At 43.8% G+C, this 21,751-nt stretch overlaps 1 pseudogene; it reads right to left on the minus strand.

Annotated features, from left to right (window-relative positions):
* Positions 1–19,054: 19,054 nt before the first annotated feature.
* LOC148774417 (small nuclear ribonucleoprotein E pseudogene) lies at positions 19,055–19,333 on the minus strand (annotated as a pseudogene).
* Positions 19,334–21,751: the final 2,418 nt, after the last annotated feature.

Here is a 21,751-nt window from a genome sequence, read left to right on the forward strand (position 1 = left end):
ACATGAGTTTGAGTGAACTCCGGGAGTTGGTGATGGACAGGGAGGCCTGGCGTGCTGTGATTCATGGGGTTGCAAAGAGTCGGACAGGACTGAGTGACTGAACTGACTAACTGACTGAAGGTATGTTTGACACATTTGTTACAACTAACGAGCCAATGCATCATTAACTAAAGCCTATACTTCCCTCAGATTCACATTAGTTTTCCCTAACGTCTTTTTCATTCTAGGATCCTATCCAGGATTTACCTGCCATGTTTCCTTAGGCCCTCTTGGCTATGATAGTTTCTCAAGACTTCCCTTGTTTTTAATTAACTTGAGAGTTCTGAGAACTGGCCGTATTTATTATACAATGTCCATCAGCTGGGATTTGCCTCAAGTTTTTCTCACGATGAGTCTGAGGCTATGGGGTGGGGGTTGAGCCCCTCTGGAAGAGGCAGCATCTAGTAGGTAGAGGAAAACCAAGAACTGGGATTTCCTTTAAGAGGAGCTTGTCTGGTTCCTATTGACACTCCTGGTACCGGCTGAGTTCCCAGACCAGCAGAGAAGAGGAAAAAGGATGCAGCCAGACTGGAGGTCCCCCAGGGCAACGTCTGCCCCCTACACTTCCTTCCCAAGCAACTCAAGTTCATGACCTTAAGTTGATTATTAATAATGATGAATGGCATGTGTGCAGCCCTTCAGAGCTTACAAAGGATTCTTATTAATAACAAAATGAATCACTAGAAAAGCTGCCCCAGAGCCCAGGACTGAAGTCAAGCAGCTATTGTGAGTAGCCCTGGAGCAGGCCAATACATGCCCATTTCACAGATGAGAAACAGGCTTACTGACGCTAAGTGACTCGTGCAGTCACAAGGTTGAGAAGTGAGAAAATGGAGATTCAGAATCCAGACCTGATCTGACTCAGTTCCAGGCTTTCTCTATTACACAGCCCCCTATGCATATTAACTTACAACCACTGGTCTCATGTATACAGATGAAGAAACCCAGGCTCACAGTGGCCCAGACCAGCCTTACCAATGCACCTGGACAGAGTCCAGGTGTCCTGATCCACCCAGGGTCAGCGTTGGGGCCCTAGGGTGTGGTCTGAGGGGCAACTGGCAAGCGGCCCACCAGGTGGCATTCATGGGCAAGGCATGTGGGAGTGGAGCCTCATTAGGTTGGTGGTCCTGTCCCTCTGCTCCCTGCAGAGCTGCCCAAGTGTGGTCAGCGTTCCCAGCCACACCTCAGCAGCAAAGGAACCAGAAAGGACCTTTGCAGTCACCTCTCCCCAGACCCCGGAGAGCCTGGGGGCATCAGTCCACAGTTGCTCCCTCAGCACAGCCCAAGCCTAGCACAAAGCAGTGCTCACACAGTACTGAGGTGTGAGCAAGTCAGTCCACTGCCTGCAGGCTGGAATGCCAGCCTCACTGGCCCCGGTGTGCCACCAGTCCCTCCTTCTCAGAGATGGGGTGCTCGCTTCCCACTCTCAGAGCACCTGCCTCTGTTTGCACGGTCCTCTCTCTTAACTTGGGCTTCCCAGGTGGCGCTAGTGGTAAAGAACCCACCTGCCAATGCAGGAGACATAAGAGACATTGATTCCTGGGTCGGGAACATCCTTGGAGAAGGAAGTAGCCAGCAGCTCCAGTATTCTTGCCTGGAAAATTCCATGGGCAGGGGAGCCTGGCGGACTACAGTCCTTGGAGTAGCAGAGTCGGGCACGACTGAGCTCACACACACACACCTCTTAACTTACAGATTTCCCTTTAAGTGAACCCAAACACCCTCCCTTTGGCTTTAGTTCAACTTTCTGGAGCCACACACAACAAAAAGGTCTTTTCTTTTAACGCTCAGGTGGGTGCCCTAGCCTCACCCTCAGCTTCCCTGGCTTCCCCTCCAGGCCCCGCCCCAGGCCCCACCTCCCCTCCAGGCCCCGCCTTCCCACGTCCTCACCCTATCGCACTTCCACCTCCCTCCCTACTCCTTCCCGTTCCCCTTTAGAGGTTGAATTGCATCCTCCCATAACCATCCTCTGTTAGCTGTTTGGGCTCCCCAGGTGGCTCAAACAGTAAAGAATCTGCCTGCAATACGGGAGGTCCCAGCTCATTCCCTGGGTCAGGAAGATCCCCTGGAGAAAGGAATGGCAACCCACTCCAGTGTTCTTGCCTGGGGAATTCCACGGACAGAGGAGCCTGGCGGGCTACAGTCCATGGGGTCACAAAGAGTCAGACATGACTGAGCGACTAACACATAACTGATACAGTGATGTCCCAACCACCAGTACCTCAGAGCGTGACCTTATTTGGGAATAGGGTGGTAGCAGATAAAGTGAGTTAAGGCAAAATCATTAGGGTGGTCCTAATCCAATATGACTGGTGCCCTTATATAAAGGGGAGATTTGGACCCAGAGGAGAACACACATAGACGAAAGGGGCTGCGAAGATTCACAGGAGGAAGATGCCAATCTGTGAGCCAAGGAGAGAGGCCCAGAGCAGTGCTTCCTCACTGGCCTTAGAAGGAACCAACCCTCCGACTCAGACTTGATCTCAGGCTTCCAGCCTCCAGGAGTGGAATATATTTTTGCTGTTTAAGCTCCCAGTCTGTTGTCCTTGTTATGGTAACCCCAGAACACAAAGACACCTTGTCATTCATTTATTCAAAAACACTGAGCCGCTGCCGTGTGCAGGGGATCAAGCAGTGAGGATTAACATAAGGGGCAGATGATAGATAACAAAAGGGGCTTACATTTCACGAGGCTTACACAGGAAGATAATACAATCCTAAAATGAAATAATTCCACACTGATAAAAGCTCTGAAGGCAATAAAACGTGGACTCCTTTGGCTCTTCATCACTTCTCTCCCCATCAGCCCTTTAGCCTCTCCTGAACAAATGTCTTAAGACTCTCCCAATCTAAGAAGTTCTTTGCCCAATCCTGCCTGCCCAGCCATCCACCATCCCATCTCTGGAGAAACCCTTGAGAACATGCTCCCGACTCCTGGCACCTCCGGTTCTCCTACATTCCCTAAGCTCCGAGACTGCAGCATCCTTTCCACAGTCCCTCGGACTGCTCTTCAGTTGCCCCCCACCTTCCCACCTTCCTGCAGCGTCTGCTGCCTTTGTGGACTCACATCCCCTCTTGGCTGCCAGGAGCTGGCCCTCGCCCTGCTGCTCTCCTCCTTTGCTGCCTCCTCTTGCTATTCCCCCTTCTTTTCTTTAACTTTTCATTTGGAAGAATTTCAAGTCTACAGAAAAGTGGCAAGAAGAGTACAGTGAATACCCTTATACCTTTCATCTAAATTCACCAACCGCTAACATTTTGCCTCTTTGCTTTATCTCTACATGTATTATAGTATTATATGTATTATATATGTATTATAGTAGTATTATCTCAGATACTACTAGTATTTGCTGAACCGTTGGAGAGGAAGTTAGAGCCATCATGACCCACCATCCTGAAATACTTCAGCTGTATCTACTGAGAGCAGAAATTCTCTTATGTAATCACAATTTAAATACTAACTAAGGGAATTTGATATCGAAACTTTACTATCATCGAAACTACAGTCCAAATTTAAATTTCACTCAGTTCAGTTCAGTCGCTCAGTCGTGTCTGACTCTTTGCGACCCCGTGAACCGCAGCATGCCAGCCCTCCCTGTCCACCACCAACTGCCGGAGCCTACCCAAACTCATGTCCATTGAGTCGGTGTTGCCATCCAACCATCTCACCCTCTGTCGTCCCCTTCTCATCCTGCCTTCAATCTTTCCCAGCATCAGGGTCATTTCAAATGAGTCAGCTCTTCCCATCAGGTGGCCAAAGTATTGGAGTTTCAGTTTCAGCATCTGTCCTTCCAGTGAATATTCAGGACTGATCTCCTCTAGAATGGACTGGTTGGATCTCCTTGCAGTCCAAGGGACTCTCAAGAGTCTTCTGCAACACCACAGTTCAAAAGCATCAGTTCTTCAGTGCTCAGCTTTCTTTATGGTCCAACTCTCACATCCATACATGACTAACGGAAAAACCATTAATTGACCTAATTCATGTACTTTGAAATATTTTTCTCCTGATCTGACAGCCAACCTGGAACCTCACATTGCACTGAACTGTCATGTCCTGCTCCCCTTCAGAGAGCCACCAGTGCCGAGGGCTGCCCAGAAGTGGCTTCGGTCACCTGGATGTGTGGACAGTCCTGGGTTTGAACCTGTGCCATGATCTCTGGCCCTGCTTTGCCCCCTTCTCTATCTCATGGTTATTCACTGTTCCCTGCACTGCCAGTTCCCTGGGGCAGCAGGGAACTGAGTCATCTTGTTATCCCCACTGCCAGACCAGAGCTTGAGAAGCACTTCAGGAAGACTAGAAGAAACACCTACCTGGAGTCAGCCAGACCTGGGTTTAAACTGTGAACCTATCAGCCTCTGCCGTCATGCCCTCCATCAGGTTATTCAACAGTAGTTCTGAGCAGATAATACAGCCTACCCTGCAGGATTACTGTGAGTATTGACTTAGGTACTGGCACATAATAGCCTGGAAGGAAGGCAGGAAATAAAAAAGGGAGGGAGGGTTCGAGGAAGTGGTTCACAACCTAGGCATGCAATGGAGTGTCAACCCTGACCACCTCGGGGCTCCTGGATTCACCCCCACTCCCACCCCAAACCCCTGGCTCTAAGCAGCCTGACCCTCCCAAGCTTGGTGGGGAGAGAGCCTCACGTGAAAGAAAGCACATTGAGTGACACATGAGATCAAGCTAGTTGGACTCCTCTGGTGGTCCAGTGGCTTAGAACCCACCTGCCAGTGTGGGAGACATGGGTTTGATCCTTGGTTTGAGAAGATCCCACATGCCATGGAGCAACAAAGCCTGTGTGCCACAACTACTGAACACAAGCCTAGATCTTGTGTTCTGAAACAAGAGAAGCCATCACAATGGGAAGCCCAAGCACTGCAACTAGAGAGTAGCCCCTAATCTCTGCACCTAGAGAAAGACTGACCAACAACGAAGATCCAGTGCAGCCAAAAATAAATAAATAAAAATTAAGAAAAAAAAATATATATATATTATATATGTATTATATATAATATTATAAAGGTAGTGGAATTTAAAAAAAAAGAAATCAGAAATCAAGCTGGTTTGGAGCTGACTCCCAAGATGAAGAAGAGATTCAATCACCTTCGAAAGAGACCAGCCCATCATCTTGACCAGATACTTGATAAACATGATAACCTGGCCATATACCAGGCCAGCTGGGGAACACTGCCCACAGAAGGAATGACCCACATGGGGTCCAGTGGGCCCAGGGCCCTCTAAAACTACCAAAACTAGGCTGCAAGCTCAGGGCTGCCCCAGGAACACGTTTGTTAGTATCAGATTCCAGGGCAACAGCTGGACCCAATTTAGCTGTGGAACATCAACAGTGAGCCTGGCCACCTGCCAGCACCCTGCAGAAGGCCTGAGCCTACCATTCCCTTTTCCACGGAGATAGAGTTGCTGAGGGCTCACCCTGGCCCACCTAGCCTCCTTTAACCTTCCCAGCAGCCCAGGGAAGGAAAAGGAGCAAGCAGCACTCACTGGCAACTCAACCTTTGTCTTCTGCAGACAGGTCTCCCTGCCTGCCTCCCAGGTTTTCCCAAACACTGAAGTGACTGCCATGGCTCTCTGTCTACACAGATTTGGGGGTTTCTGGGAGTAACAGCTCCATCCACCCAGTGCAAAAGGACCCACGTATACTCATTATCCCCGAAAACACACACACACACAGGTGCACCATGCCACTCTCTGGCACTGGACTTCATCACGCCCTGCACTTGCAGTCCCAGGTTCTCAGAGGAGGCAATACATCTAGCTCAAACCCCATTGCCCAGAGAGGGGCAGGGACTTGGCAGAGGTCAATCAGCAAAGCAGGTTCAGATCCCAGTGTACTCCACTGTAAATAAATACTATTTATTAGTGAGAATAGTAACATTATGCTTACTGGGTGTCTAGTGTAAACCAAATCTCCTGATGAGTATTTGAAATACAGCCATTCTTTTAAATTAATCCTCAGAATAACTGGAAGCTTGGTGAGATTAAATATTTCTCCCAAAGACACAAACTTTTAAAAAGTGGCAAAGCTTAGACTCAAACTCAAGGCCCCTTGACATCAAATGATCGGGTTTCTTCTATGGCAGGTCTGACGTCTGAAATTCCACCAGTTAGCTTTCTCAGGTCCTGTGATTAAAATGTAAATGGCCCTGGAAAGTCCCCCTTAAACCATTCCCAGCCAACCTGGGATGGGGAGCAGGAGGGAAGGACACCAGAAGGGGACCTGGTACCTCCCACAAGGAGGTGAAAGGGTGTGAAAGACTCTTGTTTCAGCCTTCCCAACTTGTCAGCCTCAGAGATGTGAGGTGAAGGTAGGGACTCCTGAAAATGCCTTTCTGGGAAGAGACCAATTCTGTGCAAGGACAGTTTAGTAGCTGGGCTGTGCTGGGACTCAGGGAGAGAAGGGGGCACTGTGAGTGTATAGGTGGAAGCTTCTTGGGACAGTTCGCTCATTTAGATCAAGAGATCTTCAAATATGCTTACTTTCTAACCCAGTCTTACTCTCCACACTTCCTGCTAAGCTTAGATTACTGGGTACACTCAATGCTCCATAAATATGTGAAAAAGACCACGTTACAAAAAGGTATATAGAGACTGTTCCCAGAGATACCTCTGTCTAGGAATCATGAATGTCTTTCATGTTCCCAGTATGTCCTCAAAGTAGATGTATATAAAGCCGTTGTTCTAGTCTGACATTCATCCCCACCCTTTTTGATAACTCAACCCTGGTTTCCCTCCTACTCAACCAGTTCATGTATTCCAGGCACGTGACCTGGGCACGGCCAATCAGGATCCTCTGACTTGGCCGCAGTGATTGGTTCATATGACTTGAACTGAGCCAGGGGGGATCCGATTTTGAAACTATTGGGAAAGAGGGGCTTCTATCAGGCTTCCCTTGTGGCTCAGTGGTAAAGAATCCGCCTGCAATGAGGGAGAGCTGGATTGATCCCTGGCTTGGGAAGATCCCCTGGAGAAGGGAAAGGCTACCTACTCCAGTATTCTGGTCTGGAGAATTCCATGGACTCTATAGTCTGTGGGGTTGCAAAGAGTCAGACACGACTGAGCGACTTTCACTTTCTTTGAGAAAGAGAGGCTTACTTTCACAGTTGTTAGGAAGCTAGCAGGAGGTGAGCCTGGTGCTGTCCACAGCCAACCTGACACTCATTCCAGGTGTGTGTGTAGGGGGTTTGCCCTCTTCCTCATTATGAGGGCTGGTATGTGAAATGGGAGCTGAATTCTTCCCGACTGTCAACCACACCATGGGACATTCTACCATCATTTTTTCTTTGCCTCATATAGGCTTTCTAGACTCAAAATGGCGATGCCCTTGGGAAGCATTATATGGGTTAGTGACTAAAATAGATCAGAATCCTCCAATCTGGGCCTGCTTGCTGTGGTGCGTAATGAAAATAAGACCAAGGCAGGCAGTGAGGTTGGCAAGATGAGGGACAAATTGACAGCATCCGAGTTCCTCTGTCTATCCCCTGTAACTCCTTGAGAATATGAAAAATTCCCTTGGGTGGGTGGGGGTGGCAAAGGCACATGAGAATCAGGATGCTTAAAGAAAGTGAGAGAAAATGTGAGATTGTGGTATAAAAAGCGGGTTGCATGGGAAAAAAATCTTGCTGTGCCTGAAGATTTAAAATGGCACTGACTGACTTCAGGGGAGTCTTCATTCATGTTAGAAGCCAGAGATTTTTGCTCCTCACTCTAAGCAGGGAGTTGTTTGTGCTTCTGGGTTGGGCAAACACCAGAAGTAGCCAGGAGAAACTAAATCTGCATTTGAATCCATTTGCTTTAGGTTCTACTTATGGATGTGGCGGAAGTCACAGGGAGACAGAATCAGGGGTGAGGGGTGAGGAGAAACACACCATCCCTCTCCATGGTCACTCCCAGCCATCAAGCATTCGAGCAGCTGCTTAAATCATAGGGGATCTTATGAAAGTGTGTCTTTTTTTTTTTCCTTCTAGAATTGCAGCTTGTAAGAAGTTGGGGCTGTGAATTCATTAAGGATCAATTGATTAAAAGCCTTAGATTACACAACTTTCATAGTTATTTGCAGGGGCAAAGTACCTTCTTCAGGAAAATAGATTGCCCAGGAGGAGCCTGCATTTTTGCTTTGAGATCTGCAGAGGTCTGTCTTTAATGTCCATGTACATTGGTCCTTACTGGTTTGGAACTGAGCTCTGGATTGGGGTGACAGGTTTTTGCTGTTCAACATGCTCTTTTTTAAATTTTTGTGTAAAGCTTTTAAAGAGATGTGGAGTTTATTTTTGAGTTAGATACTCTTCACTTTTTCTCCATTGTGAAAAACATTGTGATAGTCACGGACCTGAAGAATTACAAGTGTGTGATTTTAGTTAAGAATGTGCTTTTTATTTCTTTTAGATGCTTTCTTACTTCGAAGCTAGTTTTCAGTGTCTGAAACCATATTGGCAGAGACCAGCAGGAAAGGAAAGGGATGTAAACTGGCAACCTGCCTGGAAATGAGAGAAAATTCTTCCTTACTAGAGTCACTAGCTTAGCCAACGGAGAAGGCAATGGCAAGCCACTCCAGTACTCTTGCCTGGAAAATCCCATGGATGGAGGAACCTGGTAGGCTGCAGTCCATGGGGTCGCTATGGGTCGGACACGACTGAGCGACTTCACTTTCACTTTTCACTTTCACACATTGGAGAAGGAAATGGCAACCCACTCCAGTGTTCTTGCCTGGAAAATCCCAGGGATGGGGGAGCCTGGTGGGCTTCCATCTATGGGGTCACACAGAGTCGGACACAACTGAAGTGACTTAGCAGCAGCAGCTTAGCCAAGTCTATTAAAAAATAAATATTTTTTATGCCACTTTTTTCCTTTAAATTTTCTTGTACCAAAGTAACACAAACGTGTTAAGAAAAAAAAAAGATACAGACGGGCTAATAATGAAAAGCAATTGTTTCTTGCTCATGCTCTTAATAAAAAATTACTTTTAAGTCTGCCTTTCCATGAATCCTTCCATAACTCCAATACTTCACTTACACAGCTTTTTCTGTTCTTGTTTTTATTTTGTTTTTTATTGACATAAAATTCACATGTAACAAAATTCACTGTTTTAAGAGTACAATTAAGTGGGTTGTTGTTGTTGTTGTTGTTTTGGTATATACACAATTTTGTGTGACCATCACCACTATCTGATTCTAGATCATTTTTACCCCCTCCAAAAAATTATTTATTAACAGTCATTCCCAATTGCTCCACCCCCCAACTCCCGATAAATAATAATCTCCTTTATGTTTCTATGGATTTGATTCATCTGGACATTTCATAGAAATAGAGTCACACAATATATAATATTTTGTTATCTGGCTTCTTTCACTTAGCAAAATGTTTTCAAGTTTCATCTATGTTGTGATATGTATTTCACTCCTTTTTAGGACTGAATAATATTAGACATACCAAGAGAACATTTCATGCAAAGATAGGCACAATAAAGGACAGAAATGGTATGGACTTAACAGAAGAGGAAGATATTAAGAACAGGTGGCAAGGATACGCAGAAGAACTGTACAAAGAAGATCTTATGACCCAGATAACCACGACGGTGTGATCACTCACCTAAAGCCAGATATCCTGGAGTGTGAAGTCAAGTGGGTCTTAGGAAGCATCGCCACGAACAAAGCTGGTAGAGGTGATGGAATTTCAGCTCAGCTATTTCAAATCCTAAAAGATGATGCTATTATAAAGTGTTGCACTCAATATGCCAGCAAATTTGGAAAACTTAGCAGTGCCACAGGACTGGAAAAGGTCACTTTTCATTCCAGTCCCAAAGAAAGGCAATGCCAAAGAATGATCAAACTACCACACAATTGCACTCATTTCACATGCTAGCAAAGTAATGCTCGAAATCCTTCAAGCTAGGCTTCATCAGTATGTTAACTGAGAAATTACAGAAGTACAAACTGGATTTAGAAAAGGCAGAGGAACCAGAGATCAAGTTGCCAGCATCTGTTGGGTCATAGAAAAAGAGAATTCCAGAAAAATATCTTGTTCTGCCTTATTTACTGCACTAAAGCCTTTGACTCTGTGGATCACAACAAACTGGAAAATTATGAAAGAGGTGGGAATACCAGATCACCTTATGCAGAGAACAGATAAACCTATACGCAGGTGTGGGGAGAGAGAAAATTGGCCAAGATGGCGTATTCAGGCTCTCTTGCCCCATGGTTTGTAAATAATGACTGTGTAACAGCTGAGATCATTTGTAGCACTGCATATGTGTGTCATGAGGTACTTGCTTGGTTGTGGGCTACTTTGTGTGGTACCCTTGTATGAACTCCACCCATAAAGTGGCGGGAATTACTGCTTTATCATAGCTGTGTTTGTTGGGTCAGTCAGGAGAAGAGAGAACACAGCATGTCTACTGCTATGGCAGCTGTGTCAGCCAGGGTAGAGGCTGTGCTATGGCTGCCGTGCCAGTCAGGAGAGAATAAACGTGACTGCAGTTCCTATGGCTCCTTGAGTCTCCCAGCCTCTTAAGCTCATGCCTTGCCCACCCTGGCTTCAGTGAACAGTGTGGACAGTGAGATATAGCAATATAGCAGGTCAAGAAGCAACAGTTAGAACCAGACATGAAGCAATGGACTGGTTCCAAATTGGGAAAGGAGTACATCAAGGCTGTAAACTGTCACCCTGCTTATTTAACTTATATGCAGAGTACATCATGTGAAATGCTGGACTGGATGAAGCACAAACTGGAATCAAGATTGCTGGAAGAAATATCGATAACCTCAGATATGCAGATGACACCACTCTTGGCAGAAAGCTAAGAGAAATTAAAGCCTCTTAATGAAGGTGAAAAAAGAGAGTGAAAAAGCACTTTTTTTATGAATGAAAAAGAGAGTGAAAAAACTTAAAACTCAACATTCAAAAACCTAAGATCATGGCATCTGATCCCATCACTTCATGGCAAATAAATGGGGAAATAATGGAAACAGTGTCGGACTTTATTTTTCTGGGCTCCAAAATCACTGCAGATGGTGATTGCAGCCATGAAATTAAAAGACGCTTACTCCTTGGAAGGAAAGTTATGACCAACCTAGATAGCATATTAAAAAGCAGAGACATTACTTTGCCAACAAAGGTCCGTCTAGTCAAGGCTATGGTTTTTCCCATGGTTATGTATGGATGTGAGAGTTGGACTGTGGAGAAAGCTGAGCGCCGAAGAATTGATGCTTTTGAACTGTGGTGTTGGAGAAGACTCTTGAGAGTCCCTTGGACTGCAAGGAGATCCAAACAGTCCATTCTAAAGGAGATCAATCCTGTGTGTTCATTGGAAGTACTGACGCTAAAGCTGAAGCTCCAATACTTTGGCCACCTCATGCGACGAGTTGACTCACTGGAAAAGAGTCTGATGCTGGGAGGGATTGGGGGTGGGAGGAGAAGGGGACAACAGAGAATGAGATGTCTGGATGGCATCACCGACTCGATGGACATGAGTTTGAGTGAACTCTGGGAGTTGGTGATGGACAGGGAGGCCTGGCGTGCTGTGGTTCATGGGGTCGCAAAGAGTTGGTCACGACTGAGCGACTGAACTGACTGACTGAGTGCCAAAGAATTGATGCCTTCAAACTGTGATGCTGGAGAAGACTCGAGAGTCCCTTGGACAGCAAGGAGATCAAACCTGTCAATCCTAAAGGAAATCAGCCCTGAATATTCATTGGATGGACTGATGCTGAAACTAAGGCTCCAATACTTTGGCCACCTGATGCGAAGAGCTCGGTCATTGGAAAAGACCCTGATGCTGGGAAAGACAGGAGGAGAAGAGGATGACAGATGAGGCAATGGTTGGATGGCAGCACTGATTCTGTGGACAGGAGTCTGAGCAAGCTCTGGGAGATGGGAAAAGACAGAGAAGCCTGGCGTGCTGCAGACCATGGGGTCGCAAAGAGTCGGACACAACTGAGTGATTGAACAACAATAATATTCCATTCTGTAGACATACCATTCTTCATTTATCCATTAATCAGTTGATGAAGAACATTTTGTTTGTTTCCTCTTTGGGGCTATTATGAATAAGGCTGCTATGAGCATTCAAGTACAAGTGTTTGTATGGACATATGCTTTTAATTTTTGAGATACATGTAACAATTTTTGATGTATCCCTTTAGACTTCCTGTTATGAGAGATAAGTGTTTAGCTTGTTTATACTACTCTTTCTCCTCCTCTGCCCTGTCCCACCAATATAGTATTAGATGTTTTTACTTCCTGTCTTCATTACATTTGAAACTATGGCAGTTTTGATTGCTTTTCACTCAAATAATAGAAACCTCACTACAGTGACTTAAATGCATATGGAGATATTTTTCTCACTTAATAAATCCAATTTATTGCTAGTTCAGCTGCCAAAAACTGCCAGTGGGGGCCCAGGTTCCTTAGCTTTCCTTTCTGCTATCCTTAATAGACTAGTTTTTATATTCAAGCTTATCTCTTTTTTATTACAAGATGGCTGCTGCAGCTCCAAACATCATATCTGCATACAAGCAAGAAAGAAGAGACTGGATAAGAAACAGAAATTATGTTGGTTGCCTTTTATCAAGAAAGCCTAAGATTTCTTAGACCTCCTCCCACTAGCAAACCTCTACTTAAATCTCATTGGCCAGAACTATATTACAAAAGAAGAGGGTTTGCAGAGAATGAGATGGTTAGATAGTATCACTGACTCAATGGACATGAATTTGAGCAAACTCCGGGAGATAGTGAAGGATAGGGAAGCCTGACACGCTGCAGTCCATGGGGTCCCAAAGAGTCGTACATGACTTAGTAACTGAAAAACAGCAACAACATCACATGGCCACGTCTTACTGCCAGGGAGTTACAGAAACCTGCAAAAAAAGGTATTGACATCATTTAGATCACTCGTTCTCAACCTTAGCTGCGTATTAGAATCTTCTAGGGATATTTTAAGATGTAGTGATGTGTATATGGTCTTACCCAAATTTAGTGGTTTTCAACCAGGGATGATTTCCCACTCCCCCATGGGACATTTGACAATGTCTGGTGCTGTTTCTTATTGTCATGAATAGGGGTGCAGTGTTCCTGATATTTCATGGGGAAAGGCTGGAATACTGCTAAATATCCTACAATGCACAGTACAGCCCCCCACAACAAAGACTTCAGTTCAGTTCAGTTCAGTCGCTCAGTCGTGTCCGATTCTCCGCGACCCCATGAATCACAGCATGCCAGGCCTCCCTGTCCATCACCAACTCCCAGAGTTCACTCAAACTCATGTCCACAGAGTCGGTGATGCCATCCAGCCATCTCATTCTCTGTTGTCCCCTTCTCCTCCCTCCCCCAACTTTTCCCAGCATCAGAGTCTTTTCCAGTGAGTCAACTCGTCGCATGAGTTGGCCAAAGTATTGCAGCTTCAGCTTTAGCATCAGTCCCTCCAATGAACATCCAGGATTGATCTCCTTCAGAATGGACTGGTTGGATCTCCTTGCAGTATAAGGGACTCTCAAGAGTCTTCTCCAACACCACAGTTCAAAAGCATCGATTCTTCGGCGATCAGCTTTCTTCACAGTCCAACTCTCACATCCATACATGACCACTGGAAAAACCATTGCCTTGACTAGACGGACCTTTGTTGGCAAAGTAATGTCTCTGCTTTTTAATATACTATCAAGGTTGGTCATAACTTTCCTTCATGGCATCTGGTCCCATCATTTCATGGGAAATAGATGGAAAAACAGTGAAAACAGTGTCAGACTTTATTTTTTTGGGCTCCAAAATCACTGCAGATGCTGATTGCAGCCATGAAATTAAAAGACGCTTGCTCCTTGGAAGGAAAGTTATGACCAACAAAGACTTATTCAGTCCAAAATGTCGGTAATGTCAAGATAAGAAACTTTGCCTTAGGTCAATTAAATTATAACTGGTAGTTCCAGTGTGCAACCAGTGTTGGAAATCATTGCTTTGTGAATGACCCATGGCCTGTGGCTGGGAACATTGACACTCTGAATAAAATTGGCTTTCTGTTACTAAGAAGCAGAGGGGAGTAGATATTGGTTGGGTAGTATGTCTTCTTTGGCAACTTTTAGTCCTATACTGACACTTTCACCTCTAATTCCATTAGTTATATAGTATCTTTTGGGTCTTTCTTTGTGAGATGAAGTTAGCCCCTCAGTTTGCATTCTTATTCCCCCTTCTGCTTTTCAAACTTCTATAATTTGAACTTTAACAATATTAAAAGCATTTATTGTCTTTCCTGTAATCAAAGTTATATCTGTATATTTTCTCTCTGTAGCTTCTAAACATTGAAATTTAATAAACATATTTTGACAATATGAAATTCCACTGAAGAACCAAGAAGTGTTTTATAATAACTTTTTTCCTTTATCAGTTTTTGTTTTCCTGGAGTTTGTAGTTTCCTTTTCCCCTTGCACTATTTAACTTAGGCCATTTTAAAGGGTTGTTCACATAACCCCATTTCTATCTGGTATAAAAAAAAAATGATCAAGGAAGAGATAAGCACAAAAACTGACCAAATTCCTTGAGAACAAAAAGCTTTCACAATCAATCTCAACTTTCTATTACATGAAAAAAAATGACTTAGAAATCTAATTAATGTGAAGTTGGGGAATACAGAATTAAATGCTAATATGTATTTTATGTATCTTATGTTTAATCTTTAGGATTTGAAGTAGCTCAGCTGGAATTCCATCACTTTGCTATCTTTGTTTGTAGTGACTTCCTAAGGCCCAATTGACTTCACACTTCAGGATGTCTGGCTCTAGGTGAGTGATCACACCATTGTGGTTATCTGGGTCATTAAGATCTTTTGTGCATTGTTGCCACCCTTTCTTATTACCTTCTGCTTCTGTTAGGTCCATACCCTTTCTGTCCTTTAGTGTGCCCATCTTTTCATGAAATGTTCCCTTGGTATCTCTAATTTTCTTGAAGAGATCTCTAGTCTTTCCCCTTCTATTGTTTTCCTCTATTTCTTTGCATTGATCACTTAGGAAGACTTTCTTATCTCTTCTTGCTATTCGTTGGAGCACGGCATTCAGATGGGTATATCTTTCCTTTTCTCCTTTGCCTTTCACTTTTCTTCTTTTCTTAGCCATTTATAAGGTCTCCTCAGACAACCATTTTGCTTCTTTGCATTTCTTTTTCTTGGGTATGGTTTTTATCACTACCTCCTGTACAATGTTATGAACCTCCGTCCATAGCTCTTCAGGTACTCTATCAGATCTAATACCTTGGCCACCTGATGCAAAGAACCAATTAATTGGAAAAGACCCTGATGCTGGGAAAGATAGAAGGCAGGAGGAGAAGGGGATGACAGAAGATGAGATGGTTGGATGGCAAAACTGACGCAATGGACATGAGTTTGAGCAAACTCTGGGAGATGGTGAAGGACAGGGAAGCCTGGTGTGCTACAGTCCATGGGTTGCAAAGAGTCAGACAGGACTGAGTGACTGAACAACAACAAATGTTTAATAAGTATTTAGTGAATGTTGTTAAATATTTGCATCCATTTAGAATAATGTTGCTGAATGCTTCGAATTAAATAGAAGGAAAATCTCTTGATGCATTTGTCAGAAGTAATAACACATGATTTTATATATCGTGCAGGGTGACCTAAGGATATAGTGATGGATCAGCTAGCAATGGAACAACTGCAAACATTCTTATCTGCAATGGCTATTTGTCATTACTGACTGCTGTACAGCTGACGAACTTTAAGTGAAATTATGTTCAGACTTCCTGTGACCAGGAAGCAAGTTCCCTACTGTTGTGAACGTCTGCAGCAGGAACGTGCTGGGACCTCCAGGCTGCTGACCTTCTCCCCTGATTGCAATTCCACATGTGAATTCCTTCTGGACCTCAGTGGTCATTTAAATGACTTTATGATATACTTCCAAGAGCTCTACACAGCAGTGTAGATGAATATGTGGATTCCCAGAAGTTGTGTAATTTAACTTCCCCTATAGGTAGTGGACAGGGAGGCCTGGCGTGCTGTGATTCATGGGGTCGCGGAGGGTCGGACACGACTGAGCGACTGAACTGAACTGAACTGATAGGTAGTACAATATCATATTTCCACAGATTATTTCAGTGTGCAGTACAGTTACATATTTTTGTTATTACTGATTGGCTAATTTTTATTAAGATAAAGTTTACATACAGTGAAACACAGATATTAAGTACATTCATGGGATTTTGACGAATTCCTTTTGGTGAATTTAGGGTTATTTTGAGATAATGTCTAAAGATCTCTGAAACGGATTTTTTTTTTCCTTTTGCTTTCTAGAACAGCTTTTTTTTTTAATTGTGTTAAAATATACATAACATAAACTTTACTATTGGTGACATTTAGTGCAGTGTTGTGCAATCATCTCCACTATAAACTTCTAGATCATTTTCATCACTCAAAGAAAAAGTGATACACATTAAAGAGTTACTTCCTATTTCTCCCTCCCCCAGCCCCTTGTCAGCCACTAATCTGCTTTCTGTCTCTATAGATTTGCCTATTCTGGATATTTCATATGAATGGAATCATACCTTTTGTATCTGGCTTTAAAAAAAAAAATAGTATAAGTGGAATTCCCTGGTTGTCCAGTGGCTAGACCTTTGTAGTTTCGCTGCCAAGGGCGCAAGTTTAATCCCTGGTCAGGGAACTAAGACCCCACATGCCATGTGGCATGGCTATAATTAATTAATTAAAATTAAATTAGCATAAAGTTTCTAAGGTCATCCATTTTGTAGTAGGTTTCAGTGCTTCATTTCTCTTTATGCCTGAATAATAGTCCATTGTATATATATGCACCATAATTTGTTCACCCGTTCATCTGTTGATGGACATTTGGGTTGTTGACACATTTTGACTATTGTGAATAGGATTGCTATAAACATTTGTGCATGAGTTTTGTTTAAACACATGTTTTCAATTCTGAAAAAGGTATTTTATTTGTCCTCCAAGTAGCCCAGACCCGGTAAGTATCTTCAGGATAAGAGAGGCACTGGGCCCAGGCTGTTCTGTTCTCTCAGTGCGTGTGACTTCCACTGCAACAAAAGAAAACAAAACAAAAAGATCAAATCCGTGGTGAAGCCACCAGAGAAGAAAAGGTTAACAGCGGCCGTGCTGTTTGGTGTGATTTTTGGCGACACCCTCGACCAGGGCTCAGGAATGGAGAGCAGAAAGGAGGCCTGGGTGTGCTTTTAGTTATCAAAGTCACAAGTTTCCCTAACATTCTGTGTGAAAGGTTTTGGTTCCCACGCCTGCATCCAAAGGAGACTGCTGTCTGAACCACATGACTTCTTAATTGTAAACCAGGTTGAAATGCATAAAAACGGTAAAAGTGATTATTACTCAGCAGGTGGTCCTGGCAGTGGTTGTTAAGCTTGCACTGCAGTGTGCAGACATTAGGAAGGAGGGTGGAATGGGAGAGAGCATTTGTTCAACCCTGTAAAAGTGTTACCCAAGGTGGGTGCACCCTGCAGGTGGAGAATCCCATTAAGTTTCCCCTGCCCTCCAGCCTTCCAACCCAAAGTGATTCCCCTACCCTTGGCATCCAAGCAATTCTAGAGCCATGAGAAATGGATAACCCCAAGTGCAATACCCCTGTTGGGCCAGTACAGACAGTGGGTGGGAGCTGGGGACTAGCCGAAGACCAATAGCAGCTCAGCCCAGCATGCCCCAGGGTGAAAGTCCCCAGAACACGGTGCAGACCCAGCCAGGCGTTTTCTTCTATTTCCATCAGCCCAGCCCACCAGAAATGGTCTGCCTTCACTTGTCAGTGACTGCCTCGGGATACATCAATTCCTCCACTACCTGCCTCTAACTGTGCAATCTTGGGTAAGTTAGTTAATATATCTCAGCCTAAGTTTCCTCAGTAAAGTGGTGTCCATCAAAGAGCCTACTATTTAGGACTGAAAGAATTGCGGTAATCCATATAAAGCACTGAGCAGAGTTTCAGGTAGATCACTCGTGGGAAAAAAATTATTCTGCTGACAGAATGAGAAGCGCGCAGGAGCTCATCAGATATGATACAAACCTCAGGGGCACCTGAGCCCCTCCCCAAGGGCCTAAAAACAGGAACAGGGTGGTGAGAAAGAAGAGTACATCCAGATCTCCATATACCATGGACCAAGAGAAGCCAACTCGGCACTGTGACTGCTAACTGTACACCCACAGCCTGTCCGGAAAACCACTGTGGTTCAGCCTGGGCCCAGCTGATTAAAGGCCTTGTGATTGTACTAATTCTGCAGGTGCACTTAAATCTATAAAACTCCCTCTGATACACTCGTTAATTCATTCTATAGCCATTTACTGATCTCCTGTGTGTCAGCAACTGTCCTAGAACCTGGAGAAACAGCAACAAATAGGACAGACAAACATTTGTGCTCTCATGGAGCTCTTGTTCCGGGAGGGCTTTTTGCCACACGATGCTGGTGTCCTTAACTCCTTGTCACTGGGCTTTTCTAGGGTTCAATTTCCTAATCTGTAAAATGGAGATAATAATAATAGCTACCTCGTCAAGTTGTCACGAGGCTTTTGGTGCGGGGTGGTTATTCATCTTTATTGAGGTATACGCGACAAATAACATTTTCTCAGTTTCAGATGTACAACATAAGGACTTGATATTTGTATATATTGAGAAATGATCACTGCAAGAAGCCCAGTCAACATCTGTCCCCAGAGGTAGTTTATACATTTTTTTCCTTGTGATGAGGACTTTTAAGATCTATTTGCTTACTAACTTTCAAATATGCCATAGAGCACTATTAACTAACGTCTTGGTGCTACAAATTTAATCCCCATAAATTATTTATTTTATAATTAGAAGTTTGTACTTTTTTTTTTTTTTTTATAAAAACAGTCCCACAGCATTTATTGTCATCTGGTAATAACATAAGGGTGAGCAGAACAATATGAATACATGTTTTAGAACTACATTTCTAACAAAGGACACCTAAAAAAGCCAACAGTATTGCCAAACAATTTCTCAGTTCATTTATCACTTCTAGTTGGAGACACTTTGGAGCAGAGTAATGTTATCTCCTTTTAGCGTGATCCAACCCAGTTGTTCTCTTGACTTTGTTTTAGAATGAATCTCTTCTGCATCATTTAATACGGGGTTCATATACTCATCAAAACCAATGATACAGCCCTCTATCTGCATGTTCACTTGCTCATAAAGCCACACCTGAATCCGCGATCTATTTTGCAAGTATCTGAAGATGAGATTGATGGGCTAGACCATCACCTTCTGCACCTTCTGGCCCTGGCCCCGGTATGCCATGCTGGAAGCTCACAAGCACCACACTATTCCACACTCTCTCTCCGGAAGTTTGTACCTTTTGACTCCCATCACTCATTTCATACAAACCCAACCCCCTGCCTCTGGAAACCACCAATCGGTTCTCTGTGTCTATGAGTCTGTGTTTTTTGTTTGTTGGTTGGTTAGTAGGTTGGTTTTAGATTCCACATATGAGTGAGATCATGTAGTATTTCTCTTTCTTTGTCTGATTTGTTTCACTTATTATAATGCTCTCAAGATTCATCTGTGCTGTTACAAATGACAAACTTTTTCTTTTTTGTGGCTAATATTCCTATATATCTAGGAGAAGGTAATGGCGACCCACTCCAGTGTTCTTGCCTGGAGAATCCCAGGGATGAAGGAGCCTTGTAGGCTGCTGTCTATGGGGTCGCACAGAGTCGGACACGACTGAAGCGACATAGCAGCAGCAGCAGCATATATATCTATCATATTTTTTTTCATCCATTCATCCACTGATGGACATTTAGGTGGTTTTCATTATCATGATTCTTATAAATAATGCTGCAGTGAACATGGGGATACGGAGTTAGTCCTTTATTTTCTTTGGATAAATACCCAGATGTACAATTGCTGGATCACATCATAGTTCTAGCTTTGAGTTTTTGAGGACACTCCATACTGTTTTCTATAATGACTATACCAATTTACAATCTCAGCAACAGTACACAAAGTTTTGCTTTTTTCCACATCCTCACCAACACTTGTTATTCCTTGTCTTTTTGACAATAGCCATTCTAATAAGTGGTACTTTATTGTGGTTTGGACAGGGAGGCTTGGTGTGCTGTGTTTCATGAGGTCGCAAAGAGTCGGACATGACTGAGCAACTGAAATGAAATGAACTGAACTGATTGTGGTTTTGACTGGTATTTCCCTGATTATTTGTGGTGTTGAACATCTTTTCATGTAGCTATTGGCCATTTGTATATCATCTTTAGAAATATATTTATTTAGACCTAATTCCTATTTTTAATCAGGTTATATGTTTCTCCTGATGAGTTAATATCATAAAGCACTTGGAACAGTGAAAAGCACAGAATAAGCACTGGGTAAGTGCTAGCTAGTATTATTTGGGTTAAGTTTGAATGAAAAGCAGGTTTGGGAGAAGATCAGCAGTTTCTTTTGGGTTCTTGTTAATGCTGAGATGCCTGTTAATTTATTCAAGAGAAGATTGTTGATCAGGAGCTCAGATATACAAGTCTAGATGTCAAGGGTTGGGTCTGAGTTGGAGATGTAAGATCAGCAAAAGAGCAGAGATGAGACATCCCTAGGACTGAGCCGTAGAGCACTCAGATTTTGAGAGTTGAGGATCTGAGGAGGAATTAGCAAAGAATACTGAGAAGGGGCAATCAGAGAGGTAGGGGGAAAGTGGGAGAGTGCAGAGACTCAGCACCTAAGTGAAGCAAGCCTTGCAAACAAGGAAAAGGGAAGGTGTGGTGCGTGTGGTCCTGGTGGGTCAGGTGAGATGAGGATTGTGAAGTGGTCATTGAATGGGGCCACAGGAAGGTCACAGGTAACCTTGCCACAGTTCTGTTGGAATGGTGGAGACAGATGTCATTTTACAGTACGTTTCAGAGAGAATGGGAGGACATGAATTGAAGATCATGAGTATAGGCATCACTTCTGAAGATATTTCTGTAAAGAAGAACAAAGAAATGAGAAGAAAAAGGGAAAATGAGGTCAAGAACATTTTCTTGTGTCTTTATTTTTGTAACAGGCACTTTATTTGCAGTGATATGAAAACATATTTGAAGTATTCCTTCATGAGACTTTTTGGCTGCACTTTGTGGCTCGAGGGTCTTAGCTCCCTGACCAGGGACTGAACCTGGTCCCAGAGTGAAAGCACCAAGTTCCAACCACTGGTTGCTGTTGTCCAGTCAGTAAGTCATGTTCAACTCTTTGAGACTCCATGGACTGCAGCAGGTCATGCTCCTCTGTCCTCCACTATCTCCAGAGTTTGCTCAAATGCATGTCCATTGAGTCAGTGAAGCTATCTAGCCATCTCCTCCTCTTCCACTCCCTTCCCTTTTGGCCTTCAATCTTTCCCAGCATCAGGACCTTTTCCAATGAGTTGTCTCTTTACATCAAGTGGCCAAAGTATTGGAGCTTCAGCTTTGGCATCAGTCTTTCCAATGAACATTCAGGCTTCCCTTGTGGCTCAACTGGTAAAGAATCTGCCTGCAATGCAGAAGACCTGGGTTCGATCCCTGGGTTGGGAAGGTCCCCCGGAGAAGGGAAAGTCTACCCACTCTAGTATTCTGGCCTGGAGAATTCCATGGACTCAACAGTCCATGGGGTCACAAAGAGTTGGACACAATTGAACAACTTTCACTTTTCATTTAGGATTGACTCATTTAGGTTTGATCTCCTTGCAGTCCAAGG

Source organism: Moschus berezovskii, chromosome 22, assembly GCF_049115385.1.
Source record: "Moschus berezovskii isolate FMDL1 chromosome 22, NW_MosBer_1.0, whole genome shotgun sequence".
Lineage (NCBI taxonomy): Eukaryota > Metazoa > Chordata > Mammalia > Artiodactyla > Moschidae > Moschus > Moschus berezovskii.